Consider the following 24,240-nt stretch of genomic DNA (forward strand, 5'->3'; position numbering starts at 1 on the left):
TTTCCATTTTCACTTGAGTTCTCAATAGAAGTTTCACTTTCTTTCTTGTCTTTAGATTTATTTGCAGCATATTCTTCATTAGAAAACTCAGATTTTGTTTCATTAAAATCAGTTTCATACAAAGCAAATTCACCTTATTTATCTACAAATACAATTTAGAACCGATTCAAGTAAGCCTCTTTCTTATCTTTATCTATTTTCAATGAGTAATTGTCACTAAAAGGTGGAGGGACTTATTTGTATATGTCTTCAGGTTTCACTACCTCCATCTTACCAATAATGTTACTAGTTGAAACCAAAATTTGGAGAAAATAAACTTGAATTTCCACTTCAACATTCTTAAATCTTTATTCCGTGAACATCTTCTTTAAATTATCAATTTCAACCATGTATCTTGATTGAAGTTGTAGAGTTTCAATGCAATCATCTCTTAAGCTTTTAATCTACTTTTCATAACTGTTTTCACTTTCTTCCATCACTTCAATTATTCTTTTTTCTAGTTTTAGACTTCAAACTCCTATTCTCCTTTTTCAAATCATCAATTAAAATATTTAAATCAGAAAGATAAGGTTCGGTTGGTACCTTGGAAGAAGAAGATCCATCTTCATATGTTGGAAATGAAATGAACTTTGTCTTTAACAATAGCTTCGGCATGATTACTCCAGTCAAAATCTACATCTTAATGCTTAGCAGTAACTGCAACATTGACTTGATTTCTATGATGTTTTTGATTTTGTTGTTGGCTGAATACTGATTGGTTCTTTGTTGGTTTGGAGCAACTTGATTTCTTTGTGGTTCAAATCTCTACAAAATAGAGCTTAACCTCTCACCAGGTATCAAAATACACCTATCAATTTGTTGCTTTAACTTGTCCTTCTTAATATCCTTCAATTCCACATTTCCTTCAAACATGTCTATAACAACATCACACATTGATTTAGTTGAGACATGATGTTAAACACTTGTTAGAATTTCTAACGACAATCCCAGTTTTAACATGGCAAGAGACTTTTCATCAATTCTTAACATGGCTCTTTCACCAGCTTGATTCATAGGAGCATTCTCATATCTTTCAAAAGGTCCTACACTTATAGACTACCACACATTTTGATCATTTTAACACACTACAACTTGGAATAACACCTTCCACTTTGATGTAATTTGATTTTTTTTTCTTTTGAGAAAATTAAAACAACGGCTTTGTGTATTTTTATTTTAATTTTGAAAACAAGGAACCCTAAGTTACTTAAAAATAAAATATCACATATTAAGCAGAAAATTTTCTAGATCTGCTAAAGCTTGATCAGATTCGGAATAATAAAATCTCAAAAGTGGATTAAGACAAATATCTAAAGAAAATAATCAATAAAGCACATTAAATTTAGGATTAGAAAACTTTTAAACCTCTAAATTTAGCAAATCAGGAAGAAAAACAGCAAGTTCAGTAATGGTGATGTAGCAGGCCAATGGAACAGTGCTCAGCTATCGTCACTGTTCGTCTTTCTTCAGATTCACCTCAAATTCTTCAGATCTAGTGTTAAAAATCTGGATTCAGCAACCAACCATTCTTCAAATCAGCTTACACAACTTCAGTGTCTTCAATTTGAGCTCCAGGCTCTTATACCACTAGTCAGAATCAGATTAAACCATGTTTGATAATATCAAACGGAATAATAATAAACTTGAAGAACACTAATTAATGAAGGCGGAATCAACAATAATTAGTATGGTTGCTAAAAGAAGAAAAACATATCAACAATTAAACTCAAAATATATCCATTATCATATATCTCATTAAATGCTTAGTACATGGAATATCTAGGGTATCAGGGAAAGAAGGAATGTCGGCTTCCAAAGTAGGTCAGGTAGTGGGTATGAGGTAGAGAGGTGTTCCATCAATGCTAATAATCATTCTATTTAAAGAGAACCTGACATTCCTTCTAGAAACTCTAAAATATAGAAAACACTAAATTACGTAAGCATAAACGGTCTTTGAGCAAGCTTTATCCTATCTCAAGCATGGCTCCTTGACCTTGTAATCTTTAAGTAAGTCTTGATATTTTATGACAAAGCCTCATGCTAGAACAGTTACATGGAGAAACCATTCTTTCATCTTCACGAGCAAGAGAATTCTTGCTCGAATAACTTCAGTCTTAACCTAGTTTTTATTTGAACAACCACTAGTATGCTCAGATACTGTTGGGTTGCTCGAGACTGAACCTTGCTGGGAGTATCCCACAGAAGAATATTATAAACTCCTTACCAGCATGCTCGCGATCTTTTATTCATGTCAATTTTTCTCGGCCCACAAAGTTGCTATGGAACTTTGTTTATGCAGTTGTTCTTCAACAAGTTTGCTCGGTAGCCAAACTTGTATACTCGAGGACATCCTTTGCTTGGGGAAGTGTTAGTTTTCTCTAACTAGCCACTTAGAATATATAAAAGACTTAGCATGCACGATTGTCGATATCATGCTCGAGGAAGCACTTGCCTTGCTCAGAGTGCACTTGTTTGCTCGGAATTCATACTTAGCGTTTTCCGGGGAGGTTGAGAATATTTCAATCATTGTTTGGACCTAACACCCGCTATTCCACATTTTATAAATTTTGATAAATCAATTGATGTCTATAAATTCTAAGGACTAGTTAATTGGATCCGAAATTAAATTCCATACAATACTAAATATAGATATTCAGTTTTGATTAAGGTTGGGTTTGGTGCCTCTATGGTGTAGGACATACTCACTTATTTCTTATTTTTGCGAACCAAAACCTCTAAAAATAAGTTTATAACTTCTTATTAATGTTTTAATAAATAATATAATTTTTCAAACATTCATGACATTTTGAAATATTTTTGGACTTTTATCCTAACATGGGTCATCGCCAGCATTCGTTTCACGTATTGTCCGGTACGCGACAATATTTAACTTTTTAAACGTTATGAAATACAACTCATATATTTTTATAATTTTTGGAATAAAATAATTTCCTTTCATTTACTATAATACTTTATTTACAATAAACAATGATTACATTAGCACAATGTTAGGCTTAATTTAGTCCAGTATCACATGTATGGCGATGGAAACATCCTAGTGAAAACATATTTGATATCCCTGCTGAGATATCCAGAAAATTATTTTGTGTTTTAACGAATGATTAAAATTCTTTTAGAGTCTACCAAAGTTTCCCCATCATGTCGCTACGTACTTTCTAAATATTTTATGTAATTAAGTTAAGCAGCTAAAAATATTAACATTTGCAAAACAAGTATGAACTGACAATCACATATTTTGGCCCTAACTCGGGGTGTGACACTTACCTTGCATGACAATGTTATTATTTCATTTCTTATTAGATACTAAGATGACTAGAATACGAGTGATGGTGGTCGTACCGGTGTCAGGTCGACTATCACTCTACTGAAGACCATCGAAAGAGAACAAGAGCACCTCTTGATGGCCTTCGTTGAGTTACAGCCGGCCCTTCTAAAGTTCTCACTTACAATAGTACTTGGTTAGCATCAAGTACTTGCTTGAACCAAATTCTTAGTTAGCAAGAAGCGAATACTTATTTACTTTTGTATCATAACTTCATTTTCGTTGGACCCCCCACCCCCCCTCCCTCTTGGGAAAAACGACCACCTAGCCACGAACGGTAAACAAAAATTGCGGAATTAATCTTCGTTTGGCTAAACTATTTCCTGACCCGAATGAACCAATGAGGATGCAAACAAATAGGGTAATTAAAAGTAAATAGGACACAATAAATTTAGCGTGGAAAACCTCTCAAGACGAGAGTAAAAACCACGGGACTACTAGAGCCGCTTCATATCCACTGTCACCAATAATAGCAATACAAAGTTCTTCTCTAGATAAAACTAGAGGCATACACAAATCATCATATACTTGGTATAAACTAACATCAAGTACATGGAATAAAACAAAGAGTAAGAGGTAACATTAATGAGAAAATACCGATCTCTTGAACGTCTCTTATCTTCACAAAACCACCCAAAATAATGGTGTAAAAAACTTGTCTTCGTCTCTATTGGTCTTTGACAGCAGAGGAATACAATAATAATCTTTTCGTATATGTTGTAAGTGACGACAGGATCCAAGAGGAAAGAAAAACAATGTATATAATATTTATTTCTTGCAGACCACTCAAAAAACCCATATCTGTTGCCCAAAGTCCAAAACCAATATTACCAATTTGGTTGTGGTGTAACAAATATATATATATATATATATATATATATATATATATATATATATATATTATTCTCTTTTTTTTTCTCTTTTTAACATTATATTAATAATATAGATAATAAATCCCATGAAGGTTAATATTGTTGTCGGTTTTCTCATGGGCAAAAATACCCCAACAAATCTCCCCCTTTTTGTCTATGAGAAAGAACTCACCACCCCGGCGAGCGAACAACATATCTTCAGTTTCTCTCTTGCCAAAGCTTTAGTCAACATATCAGAACAATTATCATCGGTGTGAACTTTATCAAACTCAAAAAACTTGTCTTCAGTAGCATCTCTAATCCAATGATACCTCACATCAATATGTTTTGTTCTCTTATGATACATAGAATTCTTAGAAATGTGAATAGCACTTTGATTATCACAAAGAACCACGTAGCGCTGTTGCATAAAGCCAAGCTCTTGCATAAATCTTTTCAACCACAATAATTCTTTGCATGCTTATGTTGCTGCCATATACTCAGCCTCGGTAGTAGACAAGGCAACACACTTTTGCAGTCTTGATTGCCATGACACGGCTCCCCCTGCAAATAACATCAAATATCTAGAAATGGATTTCATGTTGTCCTTATTTTCAATGTATTGCTCTTGTGACATGTGCAACTTCTTTGAAGCTCTATCTCTAGTAATCCGAATGCCAAGAATCTTCTTAGCTGGCCCCAAGTCTTTCATAGAAAACGACTTGCTTAACTCTTTCTTCAGCTGGACAATTCTTTCTGCATTCTTGCCAACAATCAGCATATTATCAACATAAAGCAAGAAACTGATGAACCCATCATCACCAAATCTCTTAAAGAAAACACAGTGATCAGACGCATTCTTTCGGTAGCCTTGCTTCCCCATAACTGACTCAAATTTCCTGTACCACTGTCTCGGTGCTTGCTTCAACCCATAAAGACTTTTATGAAGTTTACAAACATAATATTCTTTACCTTTAACATGAAAACCTTCAGTTTGTTCCATATAGATTTCTTTATCCAGATCACCATGAAGGAATGCTGTCTTGACATCTATTTGCTCAACCTCAAGATCAAGACTAGCAACTAAACCAAGGATCACCCTGATGGAACTCATCTTCACAACTGGAGAGAAAATCTCATCAAAATCAATACCCTCTCTTTGACTGAACCCTTTGACCACCAATCTTGCCTTGTACTTAGGCTGTGAGGTATGTTCTTCAGTCTTTAATTTCTAGACCCACTTGTTCTTCAAAGCTCTTTTGCCCTTAGGAAACTTCACTAACTCAAAGGTATTGTTCTCATACAAGGAATTCATCTAATCTTGCATGGCTTCAAACCACTCTCTTTTATGCATATGTTCCATGGCCTCTTTATAATTCTCGGGCTCTTCCCCATCAGTGAATAAGACGTAATCACCAGTCGAATAACGAGTAGAAGGTAGACGATCTCTCGTAGACCGCCTGAGTGGGATAAATGCAGGCATATGTACAGGTTACTCGGGATGAATATCCTCATCCAACTCTACCTGCTCTTGATTATCAACATTATTGGTACCATGTTGTTCGTCATTTTGAATACCATCTCCGTGATGTGGCTTAGATTGCTGAGTAGGAATAGGATCCAAATCAATGAGATCATCAGTGTACTGAGGAACTACCTGTGTCTTCTCGATATCTTTCAAACTCTGATCTTCCACAAACACAACATCACGACTTCTAACAAGCTTCTTTGAAACCGGATCATATAGCCTGTATCCAAACTCATCTTGCCCATAACCAAGGAATATACACTGTCTATACTTCACATCAAGCTTTGATCTTTCATCTTTGGGAATATGCACAAATGCTTTGCATCCAAAGACCCGCAAATGACGATACGAAACATCTTTGCCACTCAAAACCCTGTCTGGAACATCATTATGCAAAGGAATACAAGGAGTAAGATTAATAACATGTACCGATGTATTTAAAGCTTCTCCCCATAAGGAATTAGGCAAACCTGCATGTGAGAGCACAAACTTAAACCTTTCAACCAAAATTCTGTTCATCCGTTCTACTAAACCATTCAATTGTGGTGTATTAGGAGGTGGCCTTTGGTGTCAAATACCTTTCTCTCTACAATAAGCATTAAAAGGATCAATGTATTCACCTCCATTATCTGTACGAACACACTTGAGCTTCTTCCCAATCTGTCTCTCAACCAGGGCATGAAACTGCTTAAACACATCAAATACTTGATCTTTAGACTTTCATGTATAAACACATACCTTCCTCGAATGATCATCTATAAATGTGACAAAATATAAGCAGCCCCCAAGTGTTCTAGTCTTCATAGGACCACATACGTCTGAATGCACCAAGTCAAGTATACTTTCTTTTCTATGAGGCGGATGACTATGAAAAGAAACTCTCTTTTGCTTACCATTCATACAATGAGAACACTTCTTTAAATGAACATCTTCCACACCAGACAAGGAATCTTTCTTCAATAAAATAGACATCCATTTTTCACTCATGTGAACAAGTCTCTTATGCCACATATCGGTCACATCAGAATTCGTCAATGAATTAACCGAGTCTCTGGAAATATTTGGATGTGCCATGTACAACTTTGAAGTTCTTTCACCTCTTTCCACGATCAACAAACCACGAGTGAGTTTCCAAATTCCACCACCAAAGGTACTGTGAAAACCATCATCATCTAATGTGCCTGCAAAGATCAAATTAAGTTTAATATCCGAAACATGTTTTACATTGGATAAAACCAAATCCATCCCAGCATCAAATTTCAAACAAACATCCCCAATACCAACGATCTTTGATAGCCCATTATTACCCATCTTGACATTCCCAAAATCACTAGGAGTGTAAGACGAATTAAAATCCCTTTGTGATATCACATGACAAGTAGCACCACTGTCAACAACCCAACTCAATCACGTGCAACGTTCACCCTATCATAATCACAACAAATATGAAACTCTTCGGTGGCAGTGCTAGTTTCAGAAGTACCTTCATCACCGTCGTCTTTCTTATGGTTGTTCTTTTTATTGTTGTAATTAGCCTTCTTGTTCTCCTTTTTCAGTTGTCTGCAATATTTTATTGTGTGTCTTTTTCTACCACAATGATTACACTCATAATCTTCAAACTTCCCTCTAGACTTACGGCGGTGCATTGCGTTATTACTCGGACCTCTGCTATGGCTTCTACCCCTACTTTCGGTAATTAAGGCATCTGACTGTGAAGAGGAACCTTGTGACTTTCTTCTCATCTATTCATTTATAATATTACCTTTAGCCAATTCCACAGTAATAACACCGTTAGCTGCGGAGTTGGACAATGATGTCCTTAAAGTCTCCCAAGAATCCGGTAAAGTACCAAGAAGCCATAAACCTTGTATTTCGTCTTCAAACTTAATACCCATACCTGCAAGTTGATTAATAACACCCTGAAAAACATTCAGATGATCAATAACAGGAGTTCCATCACGGTATTTCAAGTTTATCAATTGTATAATCAAGAACAACTTATTGTTCCCGGTCTTCTGAGCATACAACTCTTCAAGCTTGGTCCATAGAGTACGAGCATGACTCTCCCCGCTAATATGGTTCAAAACATTATCATCAACCCATTGCCGAATATACCCACAAACCTTCCTATGCAAAATATTCCACTATTCAACAGTTTTATCTTCAGGTTTATCGATACTAAAAATAGGCAAATAATAATCCTTCACATAAAGAAGGTGTTCCATCTTGCCTTTCCAAACATGATAATTAGAACCATTCAAACTCACCATCTACCCGAATTAGCTTTCATTGTTCAAACAAGGCTTAACCCAAGAACAAGAGCCGAAGCTCTGATACCGCTCTGTTGGGAAAAACAACCACCTAGCCACGAACAGTAAACAAAAATTGCGGAATCAATCTTCGTTTGGCTAAAATTTTTCCCGACCCGAATGAACCAATGAGGATGCAAAAAAATAGGGTATTTAAAAGTAAATAGCGCACAATAATTTTATCGTGGAAAACCTCTCAAGACAAGAGTAAAAACCACGGGACTACTAGAGCCGCTTCAAATCCACTATCACCAATAATAGCAATACAAAGTTCTTCTCTAGATAAAACTAGAGGCATACACAAATCATCATATACTTGGTACAAACTAACATCAAGTATATGGAATAAAACAAAGAGTGAGAGGTAACACCAATGTGAAAATACCGATCTCTTGAACGTCTCTTATCTTCACAAAACCACACAAAATAATGGTGTAAAAAACTTGTCTGCGTCTCTGTTGGTCTTCGACAGCAGAGGAATACAATAATAATCTTTTCTTATATGTTATAAGTGACGGCAGGATCCAAAAGGAAAGAAAAACAATATATACAATATTTATTTCTTGCAGACCACTCAAAAAACCCATATTGGTGGCCCAAAGTCCAAAACCAATATTACCAATTTGGTTTTGGTGTAACAAATATATATATATATATATATATATATATATACATATATATATTATTCTCTTTTTTTATTCCTTTTTTTAACATTATAATAATAATATAGATAATAAATCCCATAAAGGTTAAGATTGTTATCAGGTTTTCTCATTGGCAAAAATACCCCAACACTCCATTCCCTACCCACACCACTCAGCCAACATATGTAACTTAGAAGCAAATGTGATATTAAAAGAAGCTGATTTGGTTGTATATCATCGTTAATTGGTCGTCAAATAAATACCCTGTTAAGTTTAGCTAAACATACACACAGATAAATGAATCAAAAATATTTAAATTGGTACATAGAGTTCATGTGAAATAATTTTATGATTTCTATAATCACATGTGTTACATATTTAGAAAATTAAAAACTTAACACATTCGTGTTAACGTATAGCGGGTCAACTGTAACACCCCGTAACCGCAGCGGAAATGTAAACGGGATGCAACAGACACCTCTGATATCAACCACATTGTTTATAAAGAAAACTGAATACATTAATATACTTCAAATTACATTATCTCGTATTTCATTACCGTCTAGGTGATACACACATCATACAATATGATACATAATTCTATTTAATATAATGTATCCTAACATCCCACACGCAAATCTTACACACATCAAGCACTTAGCACGTAAGCAATCACTTCATCTTAATTGTACCTGAAAAGTATGTGAGAAAACGGGTCAACTACGAATAGTTGGTGAGTTTCACAATTTGAGTAAACCATGATAAATCCATATCATAATATAATATTATCGATGTAATTATGCTGAGCCCACAAGTGAAACCTCTGTTAACCCGGTACTGTACCCGTTCCGGGGGCAATGTTAACCCAGAAACACTTCTAGGGACATCTGGGGACACTGTTAACCCAGTACAGTACCCATTCCGGGGGCAATGTTAACCCAGAAACACTTCTAGAGACCTCTGGGGACACTGTTAACCCAGTACAGTACCCATTTCGGGGGCAATGTTAACCCAGAAACACTTCTAGGGACCTCTGGGGACACTGTTAACCCAGTACAGTACCCATTCTGGGGGCAATGTTAACCCAGAAACACTTCTAGGGACATCTGGGGACACTGTTAACCCAGTACTGTACCCATTCCGTACGTTTCCCGTACAATCAAATATTTATAAATACACGCAAATCCATGCGTTCAGTATGTACTTAAACATTTCAATAGTAACATGCTTTCCGCCCCGGGAAAATATTTAAAAACAATTCAGAAAAAGGGGCTCGTGAAACTCACCTTAGCACATGCAAGCAGGTAACAACAATCATTATCAGTTAACACGTCCAATCTGTAATATGATCCCTACGATCGTTATTATACAATTATAGTTTATATAATCTTTAACCGTGTTAACCAGTACATCTGGGGACACTGTTAACCCAGTACTGTACCCATTCCGGGGGCAATGTTAACCCAGAAACACTTCTTCGGACTCAGATTGTGATATCGTTTAGAGTTTACTAGTCAAAATTACTATTAGTCGTTTTTCCCGTTTTGCGTGCCTAGCACGGTTATCCGTTTTTACGTTTCAAAAATGAGTTTGGTCACACACGACCCGAAAATAGTGGTTGACTGATAATTTAATTAAAGTTGTGAAATTAGAGCTCGGTTTAGACGCCCCGATTGGCCGCGGGACCCGTTTCCGTCTTTAGTGCACCGGAAACTGTTTTATCGGATAAAATTACCCAAATCATCCGAATTATTTTCGGATGATTTATTTTTACTTGTTTAAATCAGTTATATGAAAATAGTTCATTTTTAGGGTTTTTATACACCAGTCAGCTCGTTTAGGCGAGCTTTACCGGTTTACGCGTTTTAAGCTTTAAAAGTTTGTTTTTATTTTCTTTTTAGCACAAATAATTATCCGTTTAGTCTCGGATCTTGAAATTTTGCACAAATCACTTTTTGACAGTGGGGAATTTTATAAAAATATTTCCAGAATTAATTTTTATATTCAAAATTTATTTATCTATTTTTAAACACCATTTAAACACTAAATATGTCGTAAATACCAAACGACCTTAGAAAAATCCCAAATTTTTCCTGGATGACCCCTGCCATCTTAATAGTCCCCTGTAATTTTTCTAGAACTAAAATCTCTTTTTACATGCCATTTTCACTAAAACCGAGCTAGAAAACCCTAGAACTCGTTTAACCGAAAAGCCTACTTAGACTTCTCCAACTGACCTAAAATTTTGTGTGTGACTTTTACATGTTATAAAAAGCTTATCTGCAATTTTCCAGATTTTTTCATGATATTTAACTATTTTTCACCATTTTTGGCCAAAACCGAGCATTAAATTCACCAAATATTCATCCTTTGTCCAAAAATTACCAAACTTTCACAGAACTCATATTTTCATGTATTTAACACCTCTGTAAAATTTCATAACCTAACTCTAAACCATCCACAATCTGTCCAAAAACTCATACTTATATAAAAACCGAATATACCTTTCGATCTCCGCCACTACAAGCTACAAACTCGTTTTTCTGCCTTATCTACCACTAAATTCAGAACCTACAACCAACATACCACAATACCAAGCAAGTTACACTCACGATCAAGCCTCTTACACTATAGTTTCGGTTATTGTTTCAAAACTAAAGTTTAAACCGTAAAAATTCGTTTTTGGTTCGTTTAACTCCTTTCATGGACCAAGATCCCTTGTATAACCCGTATACATCACTTGATCATGCAAGAATCGGTTCTCATCTTTGAAACCTCATTTTCTTGCAAATAAACTCAAGAAACGAAGATAAACACGTAATTAACTCGGTTTTTACCTCGGTTTTCTTGCTCCAAATATCGGTTTTGAGTTCATGAAACTGGAGAGACTTGAAGATTGTTGAAGTGTTTGTGTAAAAAAAAGAAATGAGGGAATGGGGTTAGACCCTTGGGTCCGATCGGTGTAAAGGGGGGAGTGGGGTGGGACCCACTTCTCCATTCTTAGCCACATGTTTGGATTCTCGAAATCCGGATAATGTTTTGGATAATCTGGTTCAGTTCGTTTTTCGATTAAATGTTTAATTTGGCTTAAAACGAGGCTAAAACGGTCGTTTTCGGCTTAAAAATGAAATTTATATAAAACCGATTTAAAAACTTTAAAAACTTAAACCATGACATTTATTAACTTGAAACATCATATTATTAATATTTGCGCATCTTTTTCGGCTTGATCGATTGTCTCTTGCTCGGTTTGGTATTAAAGGTTTCGTTTAATGTACCGACGTACCATTAAATCGAAATTCTTTTTCTGTGCCGTATTTTACTTACCCCGAAGCATTAATGCTCCGTAAAATCACTAAATATTATAGATATCGTCTATAATTGAACCCTCGATTCGTTCGGGTTTCAATAACTATCGATCGATTAATCGCATATTCAATAGGATGAATTATATATTCACGTACAATCAATACAGTGAACCATGTATTCTCGTATAATTACTATGGTAATTCATGTACCCGACATTAAATATAACGTAACTATTGTCTACCGGTTAGGGTATGCCTAGTTTCGTCGGAATCGTTACATTCTCCCCTCGTTAAGAAATTTCGTCCTCGAAATTTTACACGCCCACTATCCCCTTCCGAGAGAAAGGTGGGGGTTTTTCCTTCAGAATTCACCCTCGCGTTACCAGGTATAATCTGGTCCTCGCTGTGAATTCCACTTAATCTTAATCAATAAAACTTGGTGTGTCCAAACTGTTTAGTTTTCCCGTCTACTATCTCTACGGAATTATTTATGATATCAAGTATGTCTTCTATGAGTACCTCCATTACTAGTACTTTCGTTGCCTCGTCGCTTAAGTACTTTTCAATCCATATACATGGCAAAACATCAAGTATAGTACATAGCCCCTGGAGTACTTTAATCGATAAACTAAATGACCAATCATGGAGATAGTCTCGTGAGGTCCAATATATTAAGGAGCTATTTTCGATTTTGCCAAACCTCATATCACCTCTCTAAGGTGATGCCTTAAAAATACCTTGTCACCTCTTTCTAGCGACAATGGTTTCCTTTGAATGTTGGCATAGATCCCGTGCCAATCTCACGCTGCTTTCAACTTATCTTAAATATTATAAATCCGATTTGGTTGTTTCTCGAAACAATTCAAATCTTATGGCTTGATTGACGCCCATTTTCAATTTAACAAATTGGTGATAATTACTTCCCCCATAGAAAGCTTCAAGCTCTCGATGCTTCCTTCCCTGCCTTCCAATAATGGAAGTAGGATGACTATTTCGATCTGAGATCATTGAAAATGGTACTCCACGACGAGATACCATTTCACCATCAGGAATCTGGGCGAGAATTCATTGTGGTAATCGTCATGGATTGGGATGAAATGCGAGGATTGGTTAATCGATCCGCGATTACTCAAATTGCATCATGTCCTCGGGACGTCTTAGGGAGATGTGTCACAAAATCCATCGTGAATTGCTCCTACTTCCTTTCGGGAATTTTCTGTTGTTGTAACATCCCCGAGGGTTTCTGGTGCTCCGCCTTAACTCTCGCACAAGTCGTACACTTACCGACATACGTTGCTATATCCTTTTTCATACCCGGCCACCAGTAAAACGCCTTCACATCCTTGTACATCTTATCCGATCCCGGATGTATGGAATATTTCGATCTATGCGCTTCGTCCATTATTAATTCACGAAAGTCATGGAGGGTCGGGATCCAAACCCGATTTTTGAAATAGAGAATTTCGTCCACGCGCTGTTCGAAATTCTTCTCATTGCCGTAAAGTCCCTCCTTGTCCAATTGTTCCTCTTTCAACGCCTCACGTTGAGCGACTCGAATCAGGTCCGAAAGGTTCGACTGGACTATCATCCCCAGCGCTCGCACTCGCAATGGCTTAACCCGATCTTTCCTACTCAAGGCATCGGCTACGACGTTAGCCTTGCCGGGGTGATAACGGATGTCACAGTCATAATCGCTTAACAACTCGACCCATCTTCGTTGAATATGAGACTGCGGTCTCTTATCATCTATAAAATTTGTACATTTGCGTCGTACAAAGGATTATAAGTTGGGTAATGTTAAAAAAATTCTTCAATAAACCGCTGATAGTCTCCGGCTAGTCCTAAAAATTGGCGCATTTCCTTTGGCGTCTTGGGTGACTGCCAATTTTAATGGTTTCTACCTTACTCGGATCAACGTGTATTCCTTGATGGTTTACAACGTGACCGAGGAATTGCACTTCTTGTAACCAGAAGTTACACTTGGAGAATTTTGCATACAACTTCTCCTGATTCAGAAGCTCTAAAATTATTCTCAAGTGTCGCTCGTGCTCTTCTTTACTTTTCGAGTAGATCAAAATATCGTCAATAAACACGATGACGAATTTGTCGAGGTAGGGTTTACAGACTCGATTCATGAGGTCCATGAACACTGCCGGCGCATTTGTTAGCCCGAAAGGCATAACTAAGAACTCGTAATGGCCGTAGCGAGTCCGACACGCTGTTGTTGCAACGTCCTCCTCTTGGATTTTTCATTTGGTGATAACTATATCTAAGATCAATTTTCTAAAAATAAATCGCTCCTTGCAGTTGGTTAAACAGATCATTTACTTCGAAGAAGTGAATACCTATTCTTGATCGTCACTTTATTCAATTCTCCCTAATCAATACATATCCTAACACTTCCGTCCTTCATTTTACAAATAACACTGGTGCACCCCATGGTGACTAACTAGGTCGTATAAAACCTTTATCCAATAATTCTTGCATTTCAGTTGGTGCAAGTCGGTAAGATGCTTTAGCAACAGGGCCAGCTTGAGGTGTTAAATCGATTCTGAATTCGACCTGTCGGGTTGGCGGTAATCCAGGAAGTTCTTCTGGGAAAACTTCTGGATATTTACGTATCACCGAAACATCTTCTATATGTTTTCTTTTAAATCTGTGGCAATCACGTTTGTTAAATACACCACGTCTTCTTGACGTAATTATTATAACATCTCAAGACGAGATTAGAGTGGTAACATAATACCGTACACTTTTCTCTGTATCTAATCGCTTCATCGTCCGAAATAGAGCTTCTAATCATCTTCTTTTCATATTTGATTTCAGCTTCATGTTGAGTCAGCCAATCCATGTTAACTATTACGTCAAAACTTCTTAACTTTACTGGTCGTAGGTCAATAAGGAAAGGTTAATCGTGCAGAATAATAGGACAATTCCGAACAATTTAGTTAACCATTAGGGGTTTACCGTTAGCGATTCTACAGTATAGGGTTCTATAGTTTCACTAATCGGTATCTTTCCAAATGATAGGAGGTTAACAGGAACTAACTTCTATCGACGACCGTAAAAAATATCACTGAAGCCTATTGATTTAAAACTACAACATACTTAATAACACCTTTGGATCATGACGTGCTTTATTCGAATTACTCACAAAAGCACGGCTCCTTGCTTGATCAAAGGTTGATGCTTGTCATGAGGTTCGTCTTCCAACGACAACTTGGTTCAACTTTGGGCAATTTCTCTTGAAATGTGTTGTACTGCCACATTCATAGCAAGTACAACTGTTTGGCATAATTTGATTCTTTGGATGGATTGTTATTGAAGCTGTTGGGTTCGGAGTGGTTGTACACGAATGGGTTGGGGTTGCCGGTTCACATAGCTTTAAATGGTTCTACAATTGGGGCATTACGTCCATCTTTACCACACATGTGGCCTACTATCACTCGACATTCTTCTTCCTGCCGATAACCATATTTTCCACATTTAGGGAAGGACCCTTCATGCGGTTCATGTTTTCACACCAGAACTAGTCTTAGTATAATTCTGGGTTGTAGGACATACCCACTTATTCACAAGTCTATCTTGCACTATACCTTTATCATTTCTCTTCTTTAACTCTCGACGTCTCACCTAACGTCCTTCCAGTCCGCTTCCCATAGAGTCAAATATATCAATGCTGGCTTGTGACACAACCCTTCCAAAGGTTGTATATTTTACAGGATTGACTATACTCCTTATCGATGGAGTTAATCCCCAACATAGTGCTCACTTCGCTTAGTTTCAGGAGTAATTAGCCATGTTACCAGACATGGCAATTCCTTCAAACGATTAGCGCGTTCTAAGTGATCAGCACTCAACATTTCTATTTTCCATAGCTCAGTTTCCAATCTCTGAACTTAATTACTCAAATAAAAGTGCTCTAGCCCAAGAATTTTAAATTCCGACCATATCATCTGAGTAATAATTTTCTAACTATAATTTTTGTACCATCGTGTTCCATCACGATACAACATAATCTATCAACATATTTGTAGCATATTTCACTACACAATGTTCTAGACTCTTACCAATATCCTTAACCATTTCGATCTTTTCTATCCACTTGCTAATCTATTCCTCCCTTTACCATCAGTAAACTATTAATAATTTCCTTAACACAACCACAAACATATCCTTCATACCGGATCTAATTCATTACGACTACTATTCATGTTTAGTTTATAACTAATACTTGTAGTCATAATAGTATTCGGTGGGACATTATCACTCTTAGTAATAACACTAAGAATTGAAATATTCATATTCATGTGATTGCTCGATCTATAATTCTGAGATCACATTTGCATCAACACTAGCAGTGATCTGTGATACGACATTCGGTATCATCATCTGCTATCTTTGAGCAATCAGCTGAATCATATCAATCTCCATCATTGGAGTTACTTTTTATGTCATTCTGCCGTACTCATCCCGTACGCAGCAATCAATACTAATCTCACCGTATAACTCGTTACCAGCTCAATCATAACAGCAGGTATACATACACACCAAATATTATCATACATATTACACATACCAGTATCTAGTATATATGTCCCACAAATATAATAATATATAGACTTAACCTGACGTCAGTTAACGTTTAAATATGTTCCATAACCCTTGTCACCAACTGACATATAGATCTTTCTCAACAAAGATTATTGTTTAATATGCTTGATTTCGATATCCTTCTGCATATCAGCATAACCGATACATGCTCACCGTGAGCACCAAACGATTACGTACCACGGAGTTATAATATCCGTGTCCATTTGTATACCCGGCATACACGGTATACCACCTACGAACAAACAACCAACTATGCTATAATGATTCCAACACCTCTTTGTGTATGGGTAATCATTCTATTCGAGTATGCATGGGTATAGGCATCTAACGGATGTAAGGATAACATAGGGAGTTGCAAGGTTCAAGGTAATCGCGCAACCCATGTTGCCTTCAAATATTATCAATTACTATCATGAGAAACTCTATCACTTGCTCAGTCAATGTCCTCGGGCGTTCTAGGTTCGCTAAAATCGGTAATTCTCGATCTGGAGGTGGTATGTCTCATATGTTTGAGAGTGAGAAATACGCATATATATTTCTATATATATTATTTTTATCTGCTCATTTATTATCAAATTTATTATTATTATTATTATTTTATTTTATTTTATTTACTTATTTACTTATTTATTTATTTACCTTAATGGAATAGGAATGGGTTCAGGTACAGATCCGTCCGTACGTGAGGGTCGGCGGTTCGGGTGAACATAGGGGGTTATTAAGATATACGGTACCGGTATTGGTAGGGTAAGGGATTTATTAATTTCGGTTGGGAGTGACGGTTACTAGATATTTCTGGTTAATGTCAAACGGGAGATCTAATTTGGTACTATCATAACTATGGCCCGATAAGTCAGACTTATCATCAACCGATGCTCTAGAAATTTCAGCATCCTTGGTACTTTTATTATTTCATCCCCCGGTTCCTTATCCGGGTCCTATTTCTCAATACATGTACCCGCGAGATATGTACATATATATATATACACATTAGCACGTATGAATAATATTATATACTTTACACATATGTTGCCATTTTTACCTATTAATGTACCCAGTGACTTCCCCTGAATTCCCTCGTGCGGACAAGTCTGTTATTATGTTCCGGACCATAATAACTCAATTGTCCATCCAAGTTCATCCAGATCCCGTCACTATATATTATTAGTTGATATTCAGATCCTACAATACTTGAGCTACTGGTTATATTTTAGGTATCTTTTAAAGACATCCTAATTCTTTATAACCAATGGCTCTGATACCAACTTCTGTAACACCCCGTAACCGCAGCGGAAACGTAAACGGGATGCAACAGACACCTCTGATATCAACCACATTGTTTATAAAGAAAACTGAATACATTAATATACTTCAAATTACATTATCTCGTATTTCATTACCGTCTAGGTGATACACACATCATACAATATGATATATAATTCTATTTAATATAATGTATCCTAACATCCCACACGCAAATCTTACACACATCAAGCGCTTAGCACATAAGCAATCACTTCATCTTAATTGTACCTGAAAAGCATGTGAGAAAACGGGTCAACTACGAATAGTTTGTGAGTTTCACAATTTGAGTAAACCATGATAAATCCATATCATAATATAATATTATCGATGTAATTATGCTGAGCCCACAAGTGAAACCTCTGTTAACCCAGTACTGTACCCGTTCCGGGGGCAATGTTAACCCAGAAACACTTCTAGGGACATCTGGGGACACTGTTAACCCAGTACAGTACCCATTCCGGGGGCAATGTTAACCCAGAAACACTTCTAGGGACCTCTGGGGACACTGTTAACCCAGTACAGTACCCATTCCGAGGGCAATGTTAACCCAGAAACACTTCTAGGGACCTCTGGGGACACTGTTAACCCAGTACAGTACCCATTCTGGGGGCAATGTTAACCCAGAAACACTTCTAGGGGCAATGTTAACCCAGAAACACTTCTAGGGACATCTGGGGACACTGTTAACCCAGTACTGTACCCATTCCGTACGATTCCCGTACAATCAAATATTTATAAATACACGCAAATCCATGCGTTCAGTATGTACTTAAACATTTCAATAGTAACATGCTTTCCGCCCCGGGAAAATTTTTAAAAACAATTCAGAAAAAGGGGCTCGTGAAACTCACCTTAGCACATGCAAGCAAGTAACAACAATCATTATCAGTTAACACGTCCAATCTGTAATATGATCCCTACGATCGTTATTATACAATTATAGTTTATATAATCTTTAACCGTGTTAACCAGTACATCTGGGGACACTGTTAACCCAGTACTGTACCCATTCCGGGAGCAATGTTAACCCAGAAACACTTCTCCGGACTCAGATTGTGATATCGTTTAGAGTTTACTAGTCAAAATTACTATTAGTCGTTTTCCCCGTTTTGCGTGCCTAGCACGGTTATCCGTTTTTACGTTTCAAAAATGAGTTTGGTCACACATGACCCGAAAATAGTGGTTGACTGATAATTTAATTAAAGTTGTGAAATTAGAGCTCGGTTTAGACGCCCCGATTGGCCGCGGGACCCGTTTCCGTCTTTAGTGCACCGGAAACTGTTTTATCGAATAAAATTACCCAAATCATCCGAATTATTTTCGGATGATTTATTTTTACTTGTTTAACTCAGTTATATGAAAATAGTTCATTTTTAGGGTTTTTATACACCAGTCAGCTCGTTTAGGCGAGCTTTACCGGTTTACGCGTTTTAAGCTTTAAAAGTTTGTTTTTATTTTCTTTTTAGCACAAATAATTATCCGTTTAGTCTCGGATCTTGAAATTTTGCAAAAATCACTTTTTGACAGTGGGGAATTTTATAAAAATATTTCCAGAATTAATTTTTATATTCAAAATTTATTTATCTATTTTTAAACACCATTTAAACACTAAATATGTCGTAAATACCAAACGACCTTAGAAAAATCCCAAATTTTTCTTGGATGACCCCTGCCATCTTCATAGTCCCCTGTAATGTTTCCAGAACCAAAATCTATTTTTACATGCCATTTTAACTAAAACCGAGCTAGAAAACCCTAGAACTCGTTTAACCGAAAAGCCTACTTAGACTTCTCCAACTGACCTAAAATTTTGTGTGTGACTTTTACATGTTATAAAAAGCTTATCTGAAATTTTCCAGAATTTTTCATGATATTTAACTATATTTCACCATTTTTGGCCAAAACCGAGCATTAAATTCACCAAATATTCATCCTTTGTCCAAAAATTACCAAATTTCACAGAACTCATATTTTCATGTATTTAACACCTCTGTAAAATTTCATGACTTAACTCTAAACCATCCACAATCTGTCCAAAAACTCATACTTATATAAAAACCGAATATACCTTTCGATCTCCGCCACTACAAGCTACAAACTCGTTTTTCCGCCTTATCTACCACTAAATACAGAACCTACAACCAACATACCACAATACCAAGCAAGTTACACTCACGATCAAGCCTCTTACACTATAGTTTCGGTTATTGTTTCAAAACTAAAGTTTAAACCGTAAAAATTCGTTTTTGGTTCGTTTAACTCCTTTCTTGGACCAAGATCCCTTGTATAACCCGTATACATCACTTGATCATGCAAGAATCGGTTTTCATCTTTGAAACCTCATTTTCTTGCAAATAAACTCAAGAAACGAAGATAAACACGTAATTAACTCGGTTTTTACCTTGGTTTTCTTGCTCCAAATATCGGTTTTGAGTTCATGAAAGTGGAGAGACTTGAAGATTGTTGAAGTGTTTGTGTAAAAAAAAGAAATGAGGGAATGGGGTTAGACCCTTGGGTCCGAACGGTGTAAAGGGGGGAGTGGGGTGGGACCCACTTCTCCATTCTTAGCCACATGTTTGGATTCTCGAAATCCGGATAATGTTTTGGATAATCTGGTTCAGTTTGTTTTTCGATTAAATGTTTAATTCGGCTTAAAACGAGGCTAAAACGGTCGTTTTCGGCTTAAAAATGAAATTTATATAAAACCGATTTAAAAACTTTAAAAACTTAAACCATGACATTTATTAACTTGAAACATCATATTATTAATATTTGCGCATCTTTTTCGGCTTGATCGATTGTCTCTTGCTCGGTTTGGTATTAAAGGTTTCGTTTAATGTACCGACGTACCATTAAATCGAAATTCTTTTTCTGTGCCGTATTTTACTTATCCCGAAGCATTAATGCTCCGTAAAATCACTAAATATTATAGATATCGTCTATAATTGAACCCTCGATTCGTTCGGGTTTCAATAACTATCGATCGATTAATCGCATATTCAATAGGATGAATTATATATTCACGTACAATCAATACAGTGAACCATGTATTCTCGTATAATTACTATGGTAATTCATGTACCCGACATTAAATATAACGTAACTATTGTCTACCGGTTAGGGTATGCCTGGTTTCGTCGGAATCGTTACATTCTCCCCTTGTTAAGAAATTTCGTCCTCGAAATTTTACACGCCCACTATCCCCTTCCGAGAGAAAGGTGGGGGTTTTTCCTTCAGAATTCACCCTCGCGTTACCAGGTATAATCTGGTCCTCGCTGTGAATTCCACTTAATCTTAATCAATAAAACTTGGTGTGTCCAAACTGTTTAGTTTTCCCGTCTACTATCTCTACGGAATTATTTATGATATCAAGTATGTCTTCTATGTGTACCTCCATTACTAGTACTTTCGTTGCCTCGTCGCTTAAGTACTTTTCAATCCATATACATGGCAAAACATCAAGTATAGTACATAGCCCCTGGAGTACTTTAATCGATAAACTAAATGACCAATCATGGAGATAGTCTCGTGAGGTCCAATATATTAAGGAGCTATTTTCGGTTTTGCCAAACCTCATATCACCTCTCTAAGGTGATGCCTTAAAAATACCTTGTCACCTCTTTCTAGCGACAATGGTTTCCTTTGAATGTTGGCATAGATCCCGTGCCAATCTCGCGCTGCTTTCAACTTATCTTAAATATTATAAATCCGATTTGGTTGTTTCTCGAATCAATTCAAATCTTATGGCTTGATTGACGCCCATTTTCAATTTAACAAATTGGTGATAATTACTTTCCCCATAGAAAGCTTCAAGCTCTCGATGCTTCCTTCCATGCCTTCCAATAATGGAAGTAGGATGACTATTTCGATCTGAGATCATTGAAAATGGTACTCCACGACGAGATACCATTTCACCATCAGGAATCTGGGCGAGAATTCATTGTGGTAATCGTCATGGATTGGGATGAAATGCGAGGATTGGTTAATCGATCCGCGATTATTCAAATTGCATCATGTCCTCGGGACGTCTTAGGGAGATGTGTCACAAATCCATCGTGAATTGCTCCCACTTCCATTCGGGAATTTCCGGTTGTTGTAACATCCCCGAGGGTTTCTGGTGCTCCGCCTTAACTCTCGCACAAGTAGTACACTTACCGACATACGTTGCTATATCCTTTTTCATACCCGGCCACCAGTAAAACTCCTTCACATCCTTGTACATCTTATCCGATCCCTAGATAAAACTTGAGGCATACACAAATCATCATATACTTGGTACAAACTAACATCAAGTATATGGAATAAAACAAAGAGTGAGAGGTAACACCAATGTGAAAATACCGATCTCTTGAACGTCTCTTATCTTCACAAAACCACCCAAAATAATGGTGTAAAAAACTTGTCTGCGTCTCTGTTGGTCTTCGACAGCAGAGGAATACAATAATAATCTTTTCTTATATGTTATAAGTGACGGCAGGATCCAAAAGGAAAGAAAAACAATATATACAATATTTATTTCTTGCAGACCACTCAAAAAACCCATATTGGTGGCCCAAAGTCCAAAACCAATATTACCAATTTGGTTTTGGTGTAACAAATATATATATATATATATATATATATATATATATATATATATATATATATATATACTATTCTCTTTTTTTATTTCTTTTTTTAACATTATAATAATAATATAGATAATAAATCCCATAAAGGTTAAGATTGTTATCAGGTTTTCTCATGGGCAAAAATACCCCAACACTCCATTCCCTACCCACACCACTCAGCCAACATATGTAACTTAGAAGCAAATGTGATATTAAAAGAAGCTGATTTGGTTGTATATCATCGTTAATTGGTCATCAAATAGCTACCCTGTTAAGTTTAGCTAAACATACACACAGATAAATGAATCTAAAATATTTAAATTGGTACATAGAGTTCATGTGAAATAATTTTATGATTTCTATAATCACATGTGTTACATATTTAGAAAATTAAAAACTTAACACATTCGTGTTAACGTATAGCGGGTCAACCGCCTAAAACACGAATCAGTTTTACTCATATAACTGGTACATTTGGAGGTCGGGGGATCAAACCTGGCATCACCTGATTTGTTCTTTATTTATTTTATAGCACGTTATTTACCTCTTTCATGTTATTCACAGAACCGGTAGGTTGAGGACACCCAATTGTCTGACGTGAGCCCCATATGTTACATTTAACTTTATATATACAAATTTAACACCATGCCTGTTCGATCATTGCACACATCATATAGTTTGAGTGGTTTTTTCCATGAAAACTTGCTTTACATAGTGCATTCTTGCAACACCTACACCAACACCAATATGTCACTTGGCTTGTGGGCTCTCTTCTCTTCCCCGCCGTCCACAGAGTCTCTGCTCTCCAAAACAATACCAACCCATGATTGTTTGTCTATGGGAGAGTGTTTTTTTTAAGTACGGAAGTGCATAGATTCTTCCAATTACTTTCTATTATTATATATTTTTTTCTCTCAAATTAAAGGTGAGTTGGAAAAATACATAATTTTATAAAATTATAATAATTGCAATGCTATATATATATATATATATATATATATATATATATATATATATACTAACTTTTATTCCCCATATAACAGGGGTTGTTGGACATTTTTCGTTTGTTATATATATATATATATATATGTGGATTTTAAATAAGTTAATAATGTATTATAACCCGTTTAAAGCTATCTGAGTTTGGTGAGACTCATGACCCGCTTTTTTTTACTACGAAATTTATTCGTAATTATAAATAATATATTTTTTAAAATCGGATATTAATTTTTTGTATATCCATATTTTATATGATTTTCATAACAAATATTTGGTAAGATTAACTTTCTATTTAATGAGATGTTATAATTCGTTTAAGGGTTATCTAGGTTTGGTGAGACCCATACCCGTGAATTCGTGTCAAATGCATGAGAAACCTCCATTTACAAATAAAGCAATTTTGTGACTTGAGAAAAAGTTAAAAACAACCAGAGAGCTTTTAAATGTTTCGTTTATATATATTTAAGTGGTAAAGTTAAAATATAAAGGACAACAAAAATGAGAATAATGAGAAGGAATCCAGTTCATTGATCTTAGATTTGAATGACTGAGATTAATTTAATAAAGAAAAATTGATGAAGCTAATAATTCATCTTTATTGACTTTCTCTCTCCACATGCAAGGCACATGTCAATTCCCCTATCATTTTAAAATGTCCATAACTTTTTCATACGACATTATTTTTTTAAA

General features: G+C 36.1%; 1 long non-coding RNA gene across 1 annotated transcript in view; it reads left to right on the forward strand.

The window, feature by feature from the left end:
• The first annotated feature begins 3,632 nt into the window (after window positions 1-3,632).
• LOC143571783 (uncharacterized) overlaps window positions 3,633-24,240 on the forward strand; it is a 165,286-nt gene continuing 144,678 nt past the window's right edge. Inside the window, exon 1 of the long non-coding RNA XR_013142154.1 lies at window positions 3,633-3,753. This is a non-coding gene — a long non-coding RNA (uncharacterized LOC143571783). The remainder of the gene's footprint in view (window positions 3,754-24,240) is intronic.

The sequence above is a fragment of the Bidens hawaiensis genome, unplaced genomic scaffold (genome assembly GCF_021521415.1).
Source record: "Bidens hawaiensis isolate Kalapana, Puna unplaced genomic scaffold, B.hawaiensis_p1.1 tig00025580_1, whole genome shotgun sequence".
Taxonomy (NCBI): domain Eukaryota; kingdom Viridiplantae; phylum Streptophyta; class Magnoliopsida; order Asterales; family Asteraceae; genus Bidens; species Bidens hawaiensis.